Raw genomic sequence first — 14,303 nt, forward strand, 5'->3', positions numbered from 1 at the left:
GCACGGGCTGTCTGGTTAATGAAAGAAGGGAAGGGACTGGGTTGGGGGATGCAGGTGCTCCCCAGAAGTGCTCTGATGAATGGAGGTGGTTCCGGGGATGCTCTGGCACTTGGTTTCTGCCCAGGGGTTTCACATTTCTGATATTCCTGAGTGAGGTGGCAGCCACCAGCCTACCCTGTTCTGCCTTCTGGGAGGGTCCATCATTTCTGATCATTGCCAAGCACCTGCTTCTGCCATGCGCCTGCCCCAGGGCTGAGCTGGGGGTACAGAGGTGACTGGACAGACATGACCTATCTTTAGGGGGCACATGCTCTAGGAGGGACTGGACACTGGTAGCTCAGAGAGACTTATGGGATGCTGGCAGGGGGCTCAGGGAGTGGACACCAGTTGGCGGTCAGAGAGTTGCTTGGGGGCCCCATGCCACCAACAAGTCTCATTCCTCCATGAAACCCAGTTCCTCTCTCCCTAAAACGAGTGACTGGACCACATGGTGTTAAAGAGTAAAGAGCCCAAAGGGACTTTCTTGAGGACTGCTGGCTACTTGAGCTCAGCCCACCCACTCAATAATAAATTAAATAGACCCTATAACAGTTTATATGCCTGCTGGCTCAGGGCTGCTTTAGAGACCAGGGGCTCTGCATGAACCTGGGAGCAAGTGCCATCTCATCCCCTCAAGGGACTGGGGAAGTATCCCCTGCCCTGTTGCCCTCAGGCCCTGACCCAGGGCCCTTTGCTTGCAGAGGCCTGGGTGACTGGGGCTGCACCTGCCACCCCCTCTCCTGCTGCTCACAAAGGCTGCTGCTCGGGGCCCACACGCCTGTACCATGGGTCCCTGCCTGGCCCTTGGCATCCATACAGCCCAGCAGGTGGCTGGAAGCCTCCAGCAGTTCCCCATTGTTACCATGGTTACCAGGCTATAGGAAGGTGGGGAGAAACCCTCTCCTCCATATCCCTCCCAGCAGTACCCCAGTGGGCTTTGCCAGAACCTTCCAGCCCTGGGTGAGGAAGGGAATGAGGGCCCAGCCTGATACACAGGCTTTGTGTGTGTGTGTGTGTGTTTGTGGGAGCGCTGTGGCGATCATGTTAGCTGAGCAGCTCAGGGCTCCCAAGGGAACTATGGACAGGGGACAGGGTGGGGGCCTCCAGGGACCTGTCAGCTCCCTTTCCCCCATTCTGGATTCATGACCCAGCTCAGACCCACAGAGGAGCCTCATATGTTCTTTTGCTCTTTCCAAGGTCACGGGATGCCTGAAAAGCCATTGCAAATCCCAACAAAACAGCACCCCCTTTCTGCAGGGACACAGGTGCTCTGAGTCTTAGGCGCAGAGATGCCTCCTTGTTTACACCCTCCCGTGTCCTGCTGCTGCTGCTGCTAAGTTGTTTCAGTCGTGTCCGACTCTGTGCGACCCCATAGATGGCAGCCCACCAGGCTCTGCCATCCCTGGGATTCTCTAGGCAAGAACACTGGAGTGGGTTGCCATTTCCTTTTGCAATGCATGAAAGTGAAAAGTGAAAGTGAAGTCGCTCAGTCATGTCCGAATCTTCACGATCCCATGGACTGCAGCCCACCAGGCTCCTCCGTCTATGGAATTTTCCAGGCAAGAGTACTGGAGTGGGGTACCATTGCCTTCTCCGCCAGTGTCCTGGCCAGGGCCATTTTTCCTCTAAAGATGAGTAGCCTCTTAGACTTCCCTGGTGGTCCTATGGTTAAGACTCCACCATGCAATGCAGGGGACATGGGTTCCATCCCTGGTCAGGGAACTAAGATCCCACATGTCATGGAGCAACTAAGCCCAAGCACCACAACTACTAAGGCTATGCACTGCACAGCCCGAGCCACAGCTAGAGAGTCTGGGCAATGCAACAAAGGATGCTGTCAGGATTCTGCATATGCCACAATAAAGATCAAAGGTCCCACATGCTGCAACTAAGACCCACCACAGCTAAATAAATAAATATCAGAAAGCAGGGACATCATTTTGCTGACAAAGGTCCATATAGTCAAAGTTACAGTTTTTCCAGTAGTTATGTACAGATGTGAGAGCTGGACGACAAAGAAGGCTGAGTGCTGAAGAACTGATGCTTGGTGCTGGAGAAGACTCTTGAGAGTCCCTTGGAGAGCAAGGAGATCAAACCAGTCAATCTGAAAGAAAATCAACCCTGAATATTCATTGGAAGGACTGATGCTGAAACTGAAACTCCAACACTTTGGCCACCTGATGCAGAGCTGGCTAATTGGGAAAAACCCTGATGCTGGGAAAGATTGAGGGGAGGAGAAGGGGACGACAGAGGATGAGATGTTTGGATGGTATCACTGACTCAATGGACACAAGTTTGAGCAAACTCTGGGAGACAGTGAAGGACTGGGAAGCCTGGTGTGCTGCAGTCCATGGGGTCGCAAAGAGTGAAACACGACTGAGAGACTGAACAACAACAAAAAATAAAGATGAGCAGCGCCTAGGACTTCCCTGGTCCAGTGGTTAAGACTCTGCGCTTCCAATGCAGAGGGTGTGGGCTCAATCCCTGGTTGGGGAACTAAGATCCCACATGCTGCTTGGTGTGGCCCCTGCCAAAACAGATGAGCAGCCGCCAAGATCTTTCCTTAACTAACCCCGCGTCCCTCACATGAGGACTCCTCCCAGCCCCCCACACCACCGCTGCAACCGCCAGCCATCTCTGCACCTTCGTGTGTGGCTCTCCCTGCCCAGAAAGCCACCTTGTCCTTTCTCTGTCTTCAGTGAGAACCACAGCAGCTCCAGGCTCGCCTCCTCGCTTCCCAACCACGTGGATGCACCTGTCGTGTTATGCCCACTGGGCCTGCAGTCACTTCTGCTGTGGCCTGAATGGCACCTCCATGGGTTGGAGCCCACACCTCCTCCCCCACTGACTGTGGTTCCTGAGGTCAGTGGCCCTGTCTGTGCCCTTGTTTCTTGGGTCAGTGAAGGAAGGGGTGGAGCACAAGTGAGGATCAGGAGCAGGGTTGCTTCTACGAGCAACGAGAGTCCCTCATGTTGTGACGTCAGGCCCAGGGTAGTGGATGGGTCTCATCTGAACAGGCCCTTTGTTTAGGACGTGGTCCACGTGTACCCTACAGGAACTGCTCCAGGGGCCACCAGTGGTCTTTCCTAACCCAACCTTCAGCCTTTGGGCTGAGGAGGAAGCATGACAGCCTCCCGGGAGCCCTTGTTGTGTCTCCGGCCGGGACACAGGAGGGTCAGAGCTCTGTGTCCCTGCGGAAGGGGGTGGCATTTTGTTGGGATTTGCAATGATCCCTTTTCTGGGGATTCTGGGCATTCTGTGACCTTGGCAGTAGCAGGGGGCAGAGATGGCTCCAGGCCTCCTGGACTGGATGACAAAAACACCTTCTCCTCAGTGAGAGGCAAAGGCAACACTCCCTGGGGGGTGAGGGAGCTGCTGAGCAGAGGTGTGTGTGGGGGGGCTGGCCTCATGAGAAGGGGAGGGGATGCCACAGGTTCAGTCCCGAGGGACAGGCCCGCTCCTGAGTAGAGCGCCTGCTTCTGTCACTCAGGACAAGTGAGAGAGTCAGCCTCCTGGCCAAGTGTTGTTCCAGGGGGACTGGGGCATGGCTGACATCAGCAACTCCCCACCCACAGCAGGAATAAAGCTGGATTTGGGATTCGAAGCTGACAAAAGCATAGCAGGTGGCCCAGTTGAGTGAGGGCTTCCCAAGTTCCAGAGCACTGAAGGAGCCCCAGGAAGCCCTGCTCACCAGAATTTCCAATGGTCAAGGTATGTGTCCTTGGGCGCCACTTTACAAAGTGGAGATGGGAAAGTCTGCTGCAAACTTTGAGTGTTTCTCAAAGTGCTGCCTCTCAACCCCAGGCCAGTGGCCACTGAACCCCACCAGGACTCGAGGGGGCTGTTTTCATTCTCCCCCTGTGATCCCAATGTGTGTCTCAGGGCTCAGGACCTCCTGGTCCCTCTGGGGCCACCAGAGGGGCTCCCTTCTCTGCAGTCATGTCACACGCATCAGTGAGACTGCAAGGATGAGCCCCAGCCCTGCAGTTCACAGGCATCCCCAGAAATGTCCCTACTAGGGCAGGACACAGAATCACCCACCATAGAACCATCTTTTATGAATGAACAGACTGAGGATGTGGCTGACGGACCCAGTTCACCAGAAAAGTGACTTTTCTTCCCACTGACCTGCTTGCCTCTCTCACCGTCCTTCCTTCTATCATGGTCAGATTTCTCAGGAGCCTGGGCTTCCCCGGTGGCGTTAGTGGTAAAGAGCCTGCCTGCCAATACAGGAGATGTAAGAGACGTGGGTTCCACCCATGGGTTGGGAAGACCCCCTGGAGGAGGGCATGGCAACCCACTCCAGTGTTCTTGCCTGGAGAATCCCATGGACAGAGGAGCCTGGCGGGCTACAGTCCATGGGATTGCAAAGAGTTGGATACGATTGAAGTGACTTAGCATGCAGTTAGGCAGCAGAGTGCAAAGGCCAGGAGGGCGGGAATTGGCCCCCAACAGCCGATTCAGATCCTGACTCCTCCCTGTTCACGCTCTGTGACTTGAGGACAAGCACCTCAGTTTTTAGGGCCTATTTCTGCACCAGTAAAAGAGGGACAATGTCAGCTCCTTAAACTGGAGTCGATATAGAACAGGGCAAATAGGGTGGCACATGTACCTGTTGTGGGGGTGGGGAGCGCCATCACCTCCACTTCTGGTAGAGGCTGGCCCCAGCAGCATGGGGCCCCCCTGATGCAATGGACACCTTCTCCTGCCCCGTCTCCATTTCCTCCTGGGCTCCAGGGTAACCCAGGGTCTCCTCCTGTCCTGATCTTCATCTTTTCTCTCGAATCCTGCACTCAGGACCACTCTCTGGGCTCTTTATTCTGACCCCCTTCACTCTTGTCCCCACCTGCAGGGTGACCTGGTCCATTGCCTGGGCTGTGACAGGTGGGTGCTAGCGATCATGTTGGGCTTGAACCCCATTTGAACCCAGGGCTCCCATTTCAATGCCCACAGCCAAACTGAAGGCCGAGGCACATAACTTGGACCCAGCGAGGCAGGGTCAGCAGGGTGCAGGCCGACGACATCCAGGGATGAAAGCCTGGGGTCCCAGGCTCCTCTCACCTCCCACATCCCACTGCCGCCCAGCTCCACAGAGGCCGTGCTCTGCTGCCCTTCTATCTTTTCATTCTTTTCATCGGCTCCAGACATATCTATGGGGTCCCGCTCTGTGCGAGATGCTGGGTCTACAGAAGCACCCAATACAGACAACAGTCTCCCCTTAAGAAGACACGCGGTCTCCCCCACCACCACATCTGGTCCTCACCACACATCATAGACACATCTGCCTCCTTCATCCTGGCCTGGACATGTCACTGCCAGCTCCAAAGCCCCCATTCATCTGATGGCTGCTCTCTCAGACCCCAGTTCCTGCCCCCGCCCCCCTGCCAACAGCTCCCACAGGCACCTGTGCTTCCCCTGGATCTCGGCCACTGTCCAACGCACTCCGCCCCCACTGTCCTCCCTTCAGGCACTTGCCCAGACAGGGTCCCCTCCCAGACAGTCCTTTCCAAGTTTTGCTGTCACAACCCTGCCTTTCAAGGTGTGGGTCAAGGGTCAACCCCATCTGCCCCCATCTCTCCTCTCTCAGCAGAGGCATCTCTGATGGCTCCTGGTTTGCGGTTACTGCCTCCCCTTCCTGGCTCCTGGCCCCTAGAGGTGGAGGTGAGGTGGGTCTTGCTCACTCTTGGCCCTTCAAATGTCTGCCACAAAGGCCTTTCCCCATTGGCGGTATTACAGGTTTTAAACAATGTTTAATTCTAATTTACTTTTTAATTTGTGAATTCATCAGAATTTCCTTGTTTGAGTTATTTCTGAGTTGCCTTCGTCCAGAAGGGGCAGGAAGGGCACTGTTTTGAGGGAGCCCCTACCATCACAGGGAGCTAGGGAATGCAGTGTTCCCAGCCAGAATTCTAGCTCCTTCTGTCCTGGGCTGCATTTGACAGCTTGTGGACATCAGGGATGTTCGCTCTGAGAGATCGTAAAGCTGCTGAGAGATGGAAGATGAAAACATGCTGTGGTGCGGAGGGTGGGTGAGCTGGGGGCTGGGCCTGCAGTCCCCTGGTCCCTACAGGCCACTGCACAGGTGGGCAGGCGGGTGTCCTCCAGGAGGCCTGGGGTAGGGAGGACAGGGTGGGGCGTGTCCCTCCACTCACAGGGAGGCTATGATCTGCACAGATAGGTAAAGCCCTCCTCCCTCCACGAGAGCCACCAGCTGGGCTCTCCCAGGTTCCTCTCCAGGAGCATACAGCCCCTCTGAGGAGCCCCATTTGGGCTCCTGAAATGACTCCGAGGGCGACCTGAGTCACTCAGATTGAGCCTTCCCGGGAGCCACCTGGGCTCCAGGTAGGGTGAAGGCTTGTGCTCAGACTGTGATGATGCAGAGGCTGGGAAGCTGAGGAGGTTCTTGCCCTATGCCAGGGACTGTTCTTACGCCTCTACTTGTATCATTTCACCAAGCCCGAAAAAGGGAGATGCAAGCACAGGGTAGAGCAGCTGGGAGAGAGAGCTGAACACTCAGACAGCTAGTTCTTCCCCGGGAGCCACAGGCCAGGACTGCTGTGCTTGTGAACCAGATCCTGTATCTACGGGACCCCAGAAGTTGCTCGCTTACTGGAGAAACTAGCCTGAAAATGAAGTTTGCTGGTTTGCTTTGAACCGGCGTGGGGATCTGAGAAGGAGAAACATGCACTTGGCTTTCATCCGTTGAGTTGGATGATGGATCTCAGCGACTCAGCAGTTGGGCTCAAGATCCATGATCAAGTCAGGTGCAGGAAAACCCCCTAATACGGCTCAAGATCTTGGTGGGGAAAAGGCCCCCAAGTGGGTCTGCAGCACGGGAGACATTCCCAGCCCATTTCTGCTTTCCCCCTTTTCCCAATGTGTCACCAAGACAATCAGTTCTGCAAGCGCCTGTGTGTTGGAGTGAGAGGGAAGATGGGCTGCCTGCAAGGGAGCCAGAGATGCGGGTGAACAGGTGTTGTGGCAAGGGACACATACAACCCCAGATGCCCCCGGTCTCCAGAGCTAACCACCTGGTCACTTGGTGGAGCAGGGGGGGACCTCCTGAGACTCCATTTTCCAGCTGATGAGTTAGAAAGCCTGTGGGCGCAGTGCACACTCTGAGTGGGGGTGGCCGGGCCTGCAGTGCATCCCTTGTACAGAGAGAGGAAGGCTGGCTCCGTCTTAGGCTCGCGGGATGTGGCCAAAGGTATGAAGACCCAGGAGCTGCTCACCTCCACCTGGGGAGGAGACTCACATTCCTGCCAAGGCCAGGCTGGATGGAAAGGCTTAAGTTCACCCCAGCAGTGATGGGATGACCAGTCTAGTGATGTCCCCAACTGGCCCCTTTTGTGCCCTCTGGGGGAGGCCCTATCCCCTTTTCTCCTCTGCACTAGCTGAACCAAGGACCACATCCCCTTAGAGTCACCCCAAAGAAAGGGGGGACATGCAGAGGCTAGGAGGCTAAGTGTGCTAGGCTTCCTGGTCATGAGAAAGGCAGCCTCCACATACCGGAGTGGGGGTTGAACCTGACCCTCCTGCACATTGGAGGAGACGCATCTATGGGGGGTAAGGATTTCTGGCACTTGTGGATGGGCTAGAGCCTGGTGGGACAGGCAGGGGGCTGGTGTAGTGGGAAGAGAAACCAGGTTCCTCATGATCAGGAGGCTGGGTCTGTCTCGCCACCTCTCTGTGCCTAGTTCCCATCCATACCAATCGGCCTCCCTCACAGGGAGTGGGTTTACGGTTATTTACAAGGACCCGCAGCGAAGCAAGATCAAAGCACAGTGTCCCTTCTTAGCTTTTATCTCACCCAGTGACCCAGTCCCTTGCCATCTCTTTGATGACATCTTAGGGATGACAGGGCCCTGGCTCTGGGGCACTGCCAGGCAAGGCAGGATGCTGTGGCTGAGGGTTCTCTACAGTTGGTGGCACCTCTGACTTCCAACAGCCCCACTGACTCCCAACAGCCCCACTGACTCAGAAGCACCCATGGTGCTATTTCCCCACATGCGTCAGCATGACCTCACAACTGCCTCCCGAAGGGCCACTGGTTGGCACATCCGTGGGGTGTTGGTTTCCTCCAGTGGGCAGAAAGAAATTCCTGGCTCAGACTGGCAGGAGGCACAGGGTCTGACACCGCTGAGTGACCTTGGAGAAGTCTCTGCCTTTGGGCTTCTGCTGACGCTTCCCAAGTGGAAGATGCCCAATCCCCTTGCAGCTCTAGCATGCTCACCTCTATGTGGTGGGACCCCTAGCTGCTGGGAGGGGATGGAGGGGGGCGTCCCTGGCCCTGAAGACAGTCAGAGAGAGTCTTCCTCAAATGCTGCCAGAAGTGCCACTGTTCTGCCTGTAATTCAGGGACTTCAGGAAACGGCTCTGGGATCTTTGGTGACGTGAAGGTCATGGAGAAGTGGAGGTCAAGGACTAGACACATGCTCCTTCCAGCCGGAGTCCTGGGAAACCACACACATTCCCCCGGGTTCCAGAAGCGGAGGAGGCCTTCCTTTGCCACGTGTGGAGCTGCCCAGTTGCTATGGCCCCAGCACCAACAAACAGGAAAGTCGAGAGGAGGCCCCCTCCCTTACTGGAACGTGCCAAACCAAAACTTGTACCAGTCACTTCCTCCTGAATCATCTGGGGTTTAGAAGATCACTGAAGAAGGAAAGCAAGCCAGCCCCAAGGTGTGAAGCTTCTTAATCTGCCCCACCCCAGAGCTTGCTCACCCCTGTGTCCCTCAGTGCCATGCCCATGACCCCCAGTAGACAAGAAACATGGTGTCTTTGTTATACCTGTGTGCAGTTGCTTTCATGCTCATTCATCCCTGTCCAGACCCAAAAGGGTTCTGAGCATGAGACCTGGTTTCACACTGCTCAAGACCCTTCCTCCCTGTGCGCTGGCTCAGCCCCCACATGGTCTGGGAGCTGGTGCAGCAGAATGAGGCACAAGGAACTGGACCTCAGGTTTGCAGGGGAGCCTCCAGCAGGCTGCTTTTGAGGTAGGAACGCACTGCAGCTGGAACACCCTCAATGTCATTGAGGCCGGGCATGGGCTTGGAGAGTGTGCCCCATGGACAGAACCTGGGTAGCCAATGCACTCTGGGCACCCTGTCATGACAGCTCAGGGGCAGGAGCCCAGGAACCACATGCGAGCCTGGGCTCTGCAGGGAAATCCACACACCAAGCAACAATCAAGAAGGCAGACACAACTCTCCACAGTCCCTGAACCCTGCAAAGTGGGGCCTGAATGCAGTTCTGTTTTGCAGAGCAGGGGCTTGCTCTTGGCATTGAAAGGCGGATGGCATTTTTGAGGGGGAGGAGAAGCTGCAGAGAAAGAAATCCTGAAACGACAGACAGTGGGACAGCTGTGGCCTGAACTTGGTGTTCCTGTGCCTCGGATATGGATGTATTAATTTCCATAAATGCTAATAGCCCATTTCCCCAAGAGCTATTACTTATGTCATCTCCCCTTGGATGCATTTCAACACAGGGCAGACAAGTGAAAAAGGAAAGGACTGCCCCCACTGGTGGGTTTCCCATTCCCCAACCCTGACCCCACTAGGTAGCTCAGGACTGTTCCTCTAATTCAGGGTCAAGACCCCCTGCCTTCAGCCCACAACCAGGTCCCTATCATGCCAGGAGGCAAAGAAAGTTACCACCCCAAAAATGCTGAATCACAAAGTAAGCTGAGCAGGAAAGTGGGGGTGGGGTGGGGAGGGACATCATGGCCAGGGAGGAAGGCAGGGTGCTAAGGGACTTCTCACCTGGAGACCCCCTGAGGCTGCTCTAGACAAAGTGTAGACCCCAAAGAAGCCCCTGGACAAATGCCAGGGGGAGCAGAGCCAGGGTAGGCTGCCTGGGTGGCAGTGTGGAAAGGTGGGCAGGTACAGGACAGCCACTGCAGCAGGACGCGGTGCAGCAGCTGGGGCTCTGTGTCCTGTGTCCTGCGGGAGCAGCAGCAGGTAGGGGAGGTGGGGAGCGAAGAGCAGCTGAAGATGGGGTAGGGGCGGAGGGACCCCGGTGGGTTGAGGTGTGTAGGTAGCCAGATGAACTGGTGCAGGAGGGGAGTGTCAAGGTCCTGGGGAGCAGGGCAAGGTGGAGAGAGGGCGCCCATGGGGAAACGTAGGGATTGGGAGCAGAGTGGGTTGGAAGATGGGGCTAGGGACCTGAAAGGAGAGGCAGGATGAGCCTTTGCGAGAGAGATGGGGAGGACTAGGACCAGGAGAGCTCCGATGGGGGGTGCGCTGAGGCTGGGAGAGGGAATGGAAAGAGGGATGGGGGAGGGGGAGGCGAAGCTGCGGGAAAAGGAGGGGTCGGGGAGGGATGAAGTTGGGGCAGGGGTCTGGATGGGAGCTAAAAGGTCGGGCAGGCTGGCAGACAGGGCAGGCAAAGGACGGCGGAATGGGGGAAGGGATATGATGGAGAAGGAGGTGAGCCGGCTGGAGAGGAGGTGAGGATGGAGGCGGGTGCGGGGACGCGCTGGGGACAAGGAGATGGAGAGTCAGCGCGGGCCTCGCGGTGCCAGCCGCCGCTCTCCCGGCGCACTGCAGGGGACCGCGCGGACGGCTGGGGTCTCCCCCTGCACTCACCTGGGGGCTCCAGCTCCGGATCCTCTATCCCGCTCCGGATCTTCCTTCCCGCCCTGCCCCTGCGACTTTAGCGCCCCCGAATCCCGCTTGCTCCACCAGGTTCCGCCCGCAGCATCTTCACCTCGTGGGACGCCCGGGGCCACTCCTCTTCTAGATTCTCATTGGTTGTTCTTCACGCCAGTCACACTCTTATTGGCTGAGGGATCGCCGACCATGCAAATTAGGACGGGCCCGCCGCCGCGCCGATTGGCTGGCGCTGCTGGAGCGGAGACCCTGGACTTGGGCTCTGATTGGTCCCTGCGTCCTGCTGACGTGAATGACTGAGAGCGAGTTCTTCCCCTTCCAAGGCTCCTCTGGCTGGTGGCAGCGGATCGGGCGCCCCTTGGCCGGTCCTCGGCCTGCAGGGTCTGCGGCTCTGGTGGGCACCGGCCAGCGCCGGGCCTCTGGATCCGTCGTAGAGGCACTTCCTCAGAAGCCTGGGGCTCGACGTCCGGGGGCGGGGGCGGCTACTGCAGGCCCGTCTCCTAGGTAACGCTGCCAGCCACGGGCGGAACCACGTTGGCTGGCGCCGCGGGGGAGGTTGGACTCAGTCCGGAGGCTCAGGGGCTACCGAGCGGCCCGAAGCCTTGATCCCGGAGTGTGTGTGGGGTGTTCCGTCTTATTCTTCTGGGGGCTCGGGGCCTGAGGGGCGCGGCAACTCGGCGAGGGCGGGGCTGTGCCCGCTTCGGTCGCATTTTCCTCCCCCTCTCCTTGACTTTTGGTGTGGCCCGGGCCGCCTGGTCCTGTAGGGTATCGGGGGCTTCTTGGGGCTCAACCTCTGCACTTTGCCCCTAGACTCCGCACCCGCTGGCAGCGCTTCAGCTTCCGGCGACCGCGTGGGCTTTGCTGAGACCGTGGCACTGGCCTTCCCCTTTTCCCGTTCGGACCCCTGCTGGGGACCCCTGCTTTGCCTCCCGACCCGACCCAGCGCCGCTGCCCAGAGAAGATCTGGAGACTTCCTGACCCTCGCGGGATTCCCTGCTCCGATGGGCCTGCCTGCCTAAGGCCTACCCTGGAGCTGCTCCCGCCTTCCCCTCAGCTGTTCAGCACGCCGACCTTCTGACCGCCTCCGAGCTCCCCACCTGGGTCCTTGTGCTCTTGAGACCCTCAGAGCTCGGTCTCCTGCTGCCTTCAGACCTTTGCATGTTTCTTTCCATGTCTGTCTCTATAGAAGACAGATGCCTTCGCAGCCCTGGTCCTGCCTTCACTGTCGCACTGTGTCATTTTGACTGAAGCACAGGTGGGAAGTCTTACAAGCTTCTGTAGTTGGAAAAGGTGTACTTTAGATGATTGTGCCGTAGCCGCCAGTTCCAAGCCGGGTCTCCATCACAGCTCCCTGCACCCTCCTCTCCTCTGTGATTTTCATAGGTCACAACCACCTCTTTTGTGTGCTAACTTGTATCCTGTGTTTCTGCCTCCCTTCAGATACATTCCTCGAGGGCAAGGAGGTTGTCTGCAGTGTTCTCCAGGGCCTGGCACAGGGTAGGTACTCAAATAATGCTCCTTGAAAGAGGAATTCCAGGCAGGGCTTAATTAGACTTCTGCTTACTCTTGAAAATAAAGGATGGGGGGTTGCTTCCCAAGTGGTGCAGTTGGTAAAGAATCTGCCTGCCAATGCAGGAGATGCGGGTTTGACCCCAGGGTTGGGTAGATTCCCTGAAGTCGGAAATGGCAACCCACTCAGTATCCTTGCCTGGGAAATCTCATGGGCAGAGGAGCCTGGTGGGCTATAGTCCGTGGGGTCACAAAGAGTTGGACACTACTGAACACACACACACATGCACTTGGTGTCTACTCTCAAAAAAGCTCCTGAGCTTTCTGCATTCAGGCAGGCCAGATCTCTTTGCATCTGGGAGGGAAGCTTCCTTGTGCCTGGAAAGTTCCTTGTGGCTCCTGTCCCTCTCTTTCCTTGGTGAACCACTGCTGATGAGACCTCAGCCCAGCTGATCTCTTCAGTGCCTGGGTCCCTCCTCTTTTCCATCCCACCCCCACCCCCTTGCCAGAAAAGGATACTGGGTTAGGCCTGTCTTCTGTGTGCTGCTCAGGCTTGCCCCCTAGTCTTTGTCCCACTGGATATTTAGAGTCTTGAAGTCAGGGTATTTGACAGTCTGCTTCACTGTACTGGGACAGAACAGGTGCTTGGTGAATATTTGTTGATCACATAGGTCTGCAGAAGCAAAGACTTCCAGGGAGCTTCAGAGGCCCTCTCCTTTTGTAGGTGGGAGACAGATGCTGGGAGGGCAAGAGACTTTGCAGAAGTCAGAGAGGAGAGCAAGGATCAGCCCAGGCTCCTCGACCTCTTTGCTCCTACTTTGCCCTTGAGAGCTTCTCCTAGCCTTGGTGGCAGAGGGGCCGGCATAGGTTATAATGTCTTTGATGTTTGTACAACTGGCTGTAAGGTTTCAGGCTGGCTGTTTAACCTCAGATCTCACTTTTCACATCTGTAAGAAGGGGACAGTAGTGGTACTTATCTTCGAGTTATTGGAATAGGAAATATGAAAATGTGAGTGCCTGGCTCATGATAAGGACTCAGTAAAAGTTGGTGCCTTTTCTTCCCCCTTCCTCTGGAGAGCCCCTTGTACCCTTTTGTTGGGCTCAAAGCATGGGACCCTCCTAGTTTTCTCTTTATGGTTCATCTGGCCCCAAAGGCCCCTCTGCCTTCCTCCACAGCTTTCTTCATTGCTCTCCAGCATAACTGAATGATTTATTTAATCATTAGAAAGGTTTACACTGAGGACCTAGTCCTGACCTCATGGAGCCCAATCCTGCAGGACGACGGTGACCATGTAGCCTGGGGAAGCTGGGTGACTCTTCTGTGATAGGGTCCCGTGTGAGTGGGTGTGTATGGGTGGAGCTGCTTTCCTGGGGAGGTGGCACCAGAGGAAGACTCATCTAGGGGTGCGTGTGCCTGTCAAGGGGGATAGAGGGCGTGCTGAATGGGAGGAACTGAAGCAAGGGCAGGATGGAGTGTACAGGAGTTTGGGGCACTGGGTCGGGGGGAGGCGGGCGGGAGGGGAAGAGCTCTGTGTGTAATGGAGCCCCTGGGACTGTCCAGGCTCCTACTCCCAGGAGGCTGTGTCTCAGGAGTCACCTCTTCCTCCATCACCCACTCCAGTAGTCGCTCCATCTCCACCACCTGCCTCCACCTGTCTGGCTCAGAGCTTTGATCTTGGGAGATCTGCCTTTTTTCCCAGTGAGTCTTCTGCAGTGCCATCCTGTCATCGCAACCGGTCCTGCCAAATGTGGTATTGGGTCCGCTCATCACCCAGGGAAGTGGGATGTACTAGATTAGGGGTCTGGGGCAAGGGAGCCACCTACAAAGGGGGCACTGTCCTGGAGCCAGGAAACACCGCCACTGGGGGCTCCTTCCGGAGGGTGTTTCCCTACATGTGCTTCTGAGGCAGAAAAGGCTTTGCTGTAGAGTTACCCCCAGTCTGTGAAGGCCCTCTCTTTGCAGGAATAAACCTCTCAATTTTATAACTAATGTCAATGATGAAACATTTCCCTGAAAAAGAGAAAAAACTGGAGAGACAAGTTTATTGAAACTTCAGTTTCAGGGCTGAATTGATTGAGCTCTGATGGTAAGTGTGGTATCAAGGCCCCAGGAGAGTAGGTTTCCTTCTGCAAGCAGTGGGCCAGG

At 56.4% G+C, this 14,303-nt stretch overlaps 2 protein-coding genes across 9 annotated transcripts in view; one reads left to right on the forward strand and one right to left on the reverse strand.

Moving 5' to 3' along the window:
* The window catches only part of KCNAB2 (potassium voltage-gated channel subfamily A regulatory beta subunit 2), a 96,658-nt gene extending 85,556 nt beyond the window's left edge, over positions 1-11,102 (reverse strand). For 5 of the 6 annotated variants that reach the window (XR_011247538.1, XR_011247536.1, XR_011247537.1 and 2 more), the window contains exon 1: positions 10,625-11,102. The gene's annotated coding sequence lies outside the window, so the exon portion shown is untranslated. The remainder of the gene's footprint in view (positions 1-10,624) is intronic. The other variant, XM_069544838.1, reaches the window with a different exon arrangement.
* The window catches only part of NPHP4 (nephrocystin 4), a 147,886-nt gene continuing 144,523 nt past the window's right edge, over positions 10,941-14,303 (forward strand). For 2 of the 3 annotated variants that reach the window (XM_069544833.1, XM_069544835.1), the window contains exons 1-2: positions 10,941-11,152; positions 12,089-12,145. The gene's annotated coding sequence lies outside the window, so the exon portion shown is untranslated. Of the gene's footprint in view, positions 11,153-11,443; positions 11,904-12,088; positions 12,146-14,303 lie in introns of those variants that run through there. The other variant, XM_069544834.1, reaches the window with a different exon arrangement.

The sequence above is a fragment of the Ovis canadensis genome, chromosome 12 (assembly GCF_042477335.2).
Source record: "Ovis canadensis isolate MfBH-ARS-UI-01 breed Bighorn chromosome 12, ARS-UI_OviCan_v2, whole genome shotgun sequence".
In the NCBI taxonomy this organism is placed as follows: domain Eukaryota; kingdom Metazoa; phylum Chordata; class Mammalia; order Artiodactyla; family Bovidae; genus Ovis; species Ovis canadensis.